Consider the following 8,153-nt stretch of genomic DNA (forward strand, 5'->3'; position numbering starts at 1 on the left):
CTGCAGCTTCACTGATTTTCATTTGTTTATTTGTGTGCTCCAGGCATATCTGATCGATGATGTGGCCCTGGAGTCTCACTGCACCAAAGCTCCACACTTCCCATCAAAATTTTCCAGCAGAAAGGGGGGAGACCACAGGACAAAGAATCAAACATGCAGATTCAATTTGTAAAACTAGAGATCCTCTGCTTTTACCATTTATCCATGCTCAGGTTGACCCAAGGCTTTCTGTTATTGTGAATATCATGGATGACTACAAAATATAAGCCTGTAATAAAGTCCAAGATGAAATTCAGTCTTTCAGAGTATTTACAAGTGAGAAAATAATCAAAATTATTTTAAACAATGCCAAGATAACAAGGAATCTCTGAACTGGGGGTTATAATCAGCTAAGGCTTCACTTAAAGAAATTATCCACAATCAAGGAAAAAATCATGACAGACTTGGTCTAGATTTCAGTTTACTCAATCCTGTTGAAGTTGAGGATGGTTATAGTGTCTAAATTTCAGTTTACTGAAATCCTGTTGAAATTGGGGATGGTTACAGTGTCTAAATTTCAGTTTACTGAAATCTATTGAAATTGGGGATGGTTACAGTGTCTAAATTTCAGTTTACTCAAATGCTGTCAACTTGGGGAAGTTATAGTTAGTGCTGAAAGCCAAATGTCTGTTAAAACTATTTCCTCTTTGGGGACTTATTCAGATCTTTCCTGAACTGGGTCAAAACTATTCCAGAGCACATAATTAGGATTGTGTGTTAGAGCAACCATTTGAACCAAGAGTCGAACATGACATTAAGAATAAGCAGGATGAGTTTCATTGCCAGACAGTCTCAGTGCCACCCACATTGATTTCCAGGGAAATTAATCATGGTGGAGATCTTTTGGGGTGATGAAGATAACAAAACTGAGCGCTGCCCAATGGACCACCTGTGCCTTTCATACTGCTCAAGGTTTGCTCTATTCCTGGACAGCAAAAGAGCCCTGCAATAAAAACCAGTATTTACTCGTGTTTCTTCAGCTGTGGCCCCAAAAGCAAACACACTCCCTGTCAAGAGCCAGCCTGTAAATAGTGAAGTGTTATCAGAGTGCACCCCAGTTGGCATCTTCAGATACTCCTCCAACTTTACTGGAGCCATCAGTCCATCTCCACATAAAATGAGAGCATTGCTCCTTTATACAACCTCTTTGTTGGGCTTCTGGGTGGGATTTGTTTGCTTTAACACAGGCAAAAGACAACATTATTTGAGATTCTCCTCGCAGCCCTGTGAGCGTGGCAAACAGGGATCTGCAAGATCTGCAGCACATCTGTGCTTTATAGGGTGGCAAGATGTGGGTGCTGTGTCAAAAGTGTCCTTTCAAATGGTGGTTGTGGTTTTGAGCTGTGGAGCACCATGTTACAGGTGTTGATTTGGCTCCTCAGGTTTTTAACAATCCTTGGGAGTTTAATCACTTCCAGCCATGGAAAGATGGAGATAATCCTGATGAAGACATCTCAAAGAAGTCAGATAAACCCCCCTCAAAAGCACCTTATTTCTGTCCTTCAGCAGCAGCAGAGCTCAGGGCTGACGAGTTCAGGTGTAGAGGCCCAGAGTGTAAATATCTGGGGGATGGATTTCACTGCAATTCAGGGTTTTGTTGTATCCAGCTGTGATCAGCAGAAAAGTGGGTCACATGTGGGACCCACTTGCTCTGGCTTGTTTCTCCTGGGCAGTGCTCTGATCTGGGAGAGGTCAGTCACAGCTGGTGAGGTCTCCCCAGAGGTGCTCTGGATTTGGTCAGGTACCAGCTCACTCCAGGCACTAAAGTCACAGAATGAATGGAAATCCTGATGCTGGAATGCTCCCGGACTTTGTGCTGTTGGGAGTTTCAGAGACAACCTGAGAAGCAAAACCCTGAATTCAAAGCTGGTGCAGTTCTTCAGCTCTTCCAGAGGCTGACCCTTCTGTTTTCCCTTCAGTTTGGTTCGATTTTTGGTTATTTGTTCAAGCTGTAAAACCTTTTAAGTGCAATGGTTGTACAAACAATAACAACCTGAGCTGAATTTATCTGCTTGGATTGAATTCTGTTTGGAGTTGGAAACGGGAGCAGTGACCTGTGGGGTCCTGCAAAGAAAGGTTATCAGTGTGACAGTCAGTGCTACTTTGATTTTGGTACATAATTAAAAATTAGAAACTATCCTAAAATTTTAACCCCTTATATTCTGTTCATCTCCAAAGCTCATCAAGACTTCTCCTTTCAAGAGAATATCTTGCCGCTGTTTAAAAAGTGGAGAAAATAAAGCCAGATCACTTTAAAAATCCACAATTTTCATTAGAAGGATTTAAAAAAAAATCCTTTTTTTACCTACTCAGTGTTCTATTAACAATCACAATATGAAGGCAGCATGAAAAATATTTACGGAGGCTAAGCCATAAAACCTTTACATGCTCTGTACCCGTGATCCCCTTTCACATTTATCTCAAAGCAGTGATAACATTTGCATAGATATGCAATGGAGAACTTGTGGCAGCTTTCAGGCACGTCCTCTGCGTGTGTTTTAATCAATTCTGTGTGGCAAAATATTTTGAATATCCCCGAGTGACTTCCAGTGTGAGGAATTTTGAAAGAATTCAAGATAGGACTAATGTATTTGTGGGGTGCCCTGTGGCAGGGAGGAATGATGAATCTGACTCCATGTTCTCAGAAGGCTAATTTATTATTTTATGATACTATATTATATTAAAGAATGCTATACTTAACTATACTAAAGAATACAGTAAGGATACTTACAGAAGGCTAAAAAGACAATAATAATATCAATAATAATAATAATAATAATAATAATAATAATAATAATAATAATAATAATAACAACAACAACAACAACTCATGACTCTTTCTCCAGAGTCCTGGCAGAGCTTGGCAGTGGCTGACCAAAAGAGTCAAAACAACTCACAGCAGAATCCAATGAAACAACCACGTGTGGGTAAATAATCTCCAAACACATTCCAAAGGAGCAAAACACAGGAGAAGCAAATCAGATAATTATTGTTTTCCTTTTTCTCTGAGGCTTCTCAGCTTCCCAGGAGAAAAATCCTGGGCTAAGGGACTTTTCCAGAAAATGTGACTGCCACAGGGACTTCTTTTTTCTTCTACATAGGCAGGAAGGGTGAGTTTGGCTCACAATTTCACCACATGGCCCAGAAGGTCACAAGACCCTTAGTTACAAGACCTTTTAACGATTTATTGACCAATAAAACATTGCCAACAAGGATATTTGTGCTTTTGACCCAACCTTTAAATATTTAGTTTTTATGGACCTGTGCTACAGTGTAAGCTTTCGTAGCCAATCATGTTATGGCGCACAAACCTACAGTGCTGCGCTATAAAACTTCTCGTTACCTATGTAATTACTTTTATTTTTTCTATATTTAAACTGTAAAACTCTAAACTTTACTTAGCTCAATGTGTCTCTGCTTTAAACTATAAATCCACATTCTCCCTTCTAGCACCCAAGTTTGGAAGCTTGTTCCAAGGTCTCAGTTCAAATCCTGGATTTAATTCTAAGCTTTGGCTTCCAGGCCCAAAGTTCTGAGAGTTCCCGGCATTTCAGATTCCAGCATTCTAGATCTGTTACTCAACATGGTCACAATGCTCAGGGCTTGATTTCTGGCTAAAAAAATTATTCATGTGGCACATCTGGGATCACCAGGAGTGTGCTGGCCAGGGAATCCTGCCAGGCTGGGCTCTAGCACTGCAGGAAAACTTCAAATCCTCTGGATTTGCCCAGAAGAAGGTTTGAGGAGGGCACAGGCTGCAGCTGAAGGGAAGCTGAGCCATCCTGAAGGCACTGACAGCATTCCAATGCTGGCTCTAATCAGCTCACTATTTATATCCCCAGGCAATTATTCATCAGGAGCTGCAACAGCGGACAAAAAAGATTGATTGCAGTAGAGGAACCAGGGAAACCTCACACCAGCAGCATGAGGAAGGAATCCAATGCAGGGCTCAGACTTGAGGGAACACAGGTTTCCTCCTCAGAAGAGGATTTATTTCACACAGTGAGTGAGTCTGTTCATGGAGGATGAGCCTGCTTGATCCGAGCAGTGAGACTCCGATCTTCCTTGGCTGCCAAACACCTCCAAGTGTTGTCTGTCCTCAGAAGTGCAGTGTTGTGTAGAGTTAATTTGGGAGGTTGTGAGTAGATCAGGCTTCTAGCATGAGGGAAGCATGCAGCTTCTGGCAATTAATTAATTAATAAATAAACTAATTGCCTGATTAACTTGGGCAATCACCGTGATGAGGTGATCAGTTTTCCTCTCATACCATATCTTGTCTGCCAATATTTTAGATATCTCTGACTTGGTTTGAGGTGTATGGGGTTTTTTTTGTTGTTGTTGTTTTTTTGTTTTGTTTTTGTTTTTGTTTTTGCCATTTCAAACCAGCTGTGATCACAGAATCCTGGAATGGTTTGGGATGGAGGAGACTGTGGTGGTGTTCACAGCAGTCTCAGGACGAGGGAAGATATGAGAATCTTGACTCCATGTTTCAGAAGGCTGATTTATTATTTTATGATATATATTATATTAAATGAAAATGCTATATTAAAACTATACTAAGAAATAGAAAGGAGACATCAGAAGGCTAGCAAGGAAAGGAATGGAATGATAAAATCTTGCGACTGCTCTGAGATCTAACGCAGCTGGACCTGTGATTGGTCATCAAGTAGAAACAACTCACATGGACCAACCAAAGATGCACCTGTTGCATTGCACAGCAGCAGATAATTATTGTTTTTCTTTTCCTCTGAGGCTTCTCAGCTTCTCAAGAGAAAAAAATCTTAATAAAAGGATTTTTCAGAAAATATTTCTGTGACAGGAGACCTTGAAGTTCATCTCACTCCAACCTTCCAAGGGCAGGGATGCCTTCCACTGTCCCAGGTTGCTCCAAGACCTGTCCAACCTGGCCTTGGGCACTTCCAGGGATCCAGGGGCAGCCACAGCTGCTCTGGGAAACCTGAGGCCTTGTATTGGCCTCAGATCCTTTTATGGATTCATTAGGGGTGGAATGTGAGGCATCACAGAAGATCACAGGATAAATGTTTGTAAATCTCCAAAGGAAAAAGCCCAAATCCTTTTATCAGAACACCTCTTGAAAATATCATCCCCCACAGCCAGCTGAATCCATTTTACTAATGGAGTTTCATTTATGCCCTCAAAGTTAATGGGATGTCCTAAAATAACCCAATAATTGGGGTTATTTCTTCCAGGGTTGAGCAGTGATGTGCTGTAACACACAAGCCTTGTAAATTTGTTACTAAGGAGCCTTCAATGGTTTTGATGCAAAAGTGTGGGTTTTTTTTAAAGAGATTAAATCAAAAGGGGTACAAATATTCAGAATCCTTAATAATTTAACAAATCTACATCTACCCCATGACCAGAGGCAGCTCCTTGTCACACTCAGGCCGTGTTCCAACTTGAACTTTTTGACCATAGTAAATCCTAGTGCCTGAAACAGCAGAAAAAGGAAGTTAAACTGGGAGAAGTGTCTGAAAATGTTCATGTTTATATGGCTGATAGTGAATTTCCAGCTCACCACCCTCACAGGGAAGATTTTCTTCCTAATACCCAGTGCAGGATGCAGTGAGAAGAGGGGAGAATCTCCTCCATCAGCTTGCTGGTCACTCTTTTTTTGCTGCAGCCCAGAATTCAGTCTGTGAATCCACATTTCTGAGCCATGTCCATTGACACTCAATTCATTTTGTTCAGGGCTGCTCTCAAACATTCTGATAAATACCTCATGGTTGTGGGGCTATCTTCAAATCCCCACTGCCATGGGGATAAACTAAACCCTAACCTATACGTATCACACACTACTAAATACTATGAAACAACAAATAAAAACAAAAAATACCCCCAAAAATAAATCAACAACTACTCCAATCACTTAAACTACAACCAACACTCCAAATACTCAAATTATAATTAAACCAAACAAAACCACCAATTTCATGTAGTGGTTTTGGTTTGTTAATTTGAGACTTTGTTAATTTTGAGGTTTTTTGGTTAATGTATTATTGAGTGTGGTGGGTTTAGTGTTGGTTAATTATTAGTGTATTTATTTTTTGTTGTGAGGCAGGATTAGGAGAAAGGTAAAGTAGGTTTAAAATTTTAAAGAGTATAAAGAAAAAATTATTAATAGTAACTAAAAAAAAGCATGATAAGAATCAGAATAATACTTTTAGAATATTTTTCTTTCTCTTATAACTTTTGTTTTTCTATTGATAATTAAAATAAATAAAATTTAAAATTTTAGTTAGTTTACTATTTTTGGAATAGGTTTTTTTTACTTTATTTCAGGAGAGAAGTTCTTTTTGTTAATGTTATGGACCTTTTTTTATAAGGAAAAAATAGGTTTTTTGTGGTTTTAATTTTTTTATTAATAGTAGTTATTTGGGGAAATTTGTAATGCTGAATTTTTTAATATAATTTTTTATAGTTGTGTTTATGGGTTATGTTAATTTATGGGATATTATTTTATTGTCCTCTGAATGACATTGACAGTGTCATCCTGTAACATCTCTGTTGATATATCCAAAGCCATGGGTCCTACAACTGTGCAGAACCTCTTGCTACACAGGTAACTGGAAATTTATGGGGCACCACTAATCATATTTAATTCACATCAATCCCCAGTGAAACCACTGGAATCACTGGGACATCTTTCAGAAATGGAATGAATTTCAAAAATACAGCCACTTTTTCATCAAAACCTCTATAAAATCAATCTCCCACTTCAGAATATAGCCCTAAGCCTTGAAGATGACTGAAATTACTTAAATGCAGACAGAATCTTTAATTACATGCTCATTTGAGAGGAGGAATGCAAGACTGTGTCCCTGGATTCATTTTTCTGACAGCTTTAGTAGACTTTGTGTAGAACATTCTCCTGTGATGGTGGACTTGAGAAACACATCCAACATGGAAATTTGCCTTGTGAAGAGACCCCATTTCAATTATAGCTGATTAAAATTGAAATAAAAATGTTCCTGTACTGGATGAAATCATGATCCATCCTTTGAGCTGCCTGTGACAGTGACAAGCTTGTGACAGATTATATATATATATAATATATATATATAATATATATTCCTTTCCAATTAGGAAAGACTTGTGGAAGACACACACTGAGCTGCTCCATGGACAGAGCAGCTCTTCATGTGATGGACATGGCCTCAGGTCAGATTTTCAATGCCACAGGAAATTTTAGGACCATGTCTTATGATTCCAGCATAAGATGGGACAGGTGTGGTTTGGTTGTCAGCAGAAGGAGTCTTGAAGCTGTCAGCTCTGTGATAATTTATTCACATTGGTGTTTTCTTCCTAATACCCATTTCTTGGTTGTTTTTTCTCTGGAGGAGAGAATGTAAATCCTTCCCCCTCCCAAAATAATTCAGTATTTTTAAACCATAGTATTTAACTCTGCATGTGCTTTTGAAATCTTGGCTGGCTTCAGTTTTTTGCAGGAATTGGTTACTTTGGCTGTGTGGGAAAGGAGTCCCTGGAATCAGCTCGTATTTCAGTGATTTTCACACATTTAAGGGCCAGATGGGATCATTAGAACACTCACCTTGATCTTTTACACAGCCTGTGGGATGGGATTCACCTCAATAAATCAGTTATTTAAGGAATGAAGTTAGAGTTAGAATACCTGTGCCAAAATGAGCTGTCTTCCCTCTGCTCCTTTTGCAGGTAATGGAGAGGGATCATTTCTTTCACAGGGTAATTCATTCTTCCCTGTGATAGATTTTGGGTATAAATTACTGTGGCCTTCTCACAGGGGGTTCATCATCCAGTCTTTGCCTGAGGAATGTCAGCAGTTTGTGCCTGAAATTGTCAAGAAATGGAGAATCCATTTATTTTCTTTCTTGTGCTACTGATTTATCACCCTTGGCCTCAGAAACCAAACTCCAAAGGTGTGACTGGCTGGGCTAATATTGGTTATAAGGGAATTTTGGATAAGAAGCCTAAGGGAAGATGCACAGCCTGCACCATGATGAATCCATCTCCATTCCCTGTTAGTGGCTGCCTGATATCCCAAAAGGCTGAGTAAAGAGCAAAGATCTCCAGAATGAGGTGAGAGCAATGACTGCTGACAGGGAAAGGTTTCTGCA

This window comes from Camarhynchus parvulus, chromosome 2 (assembly GCF_901933205.1).
Source record: "Camarhynchus parvulus chromosome 2, STF_HiC, whole genome shotgun sequence".
Classification (NCBI taxonomy): Eukaryota; Metazoa; Chordata; class Aves; order Passeriformes; family Thraupidae; genus Camarhynchus; species Camarhynchus parvulus.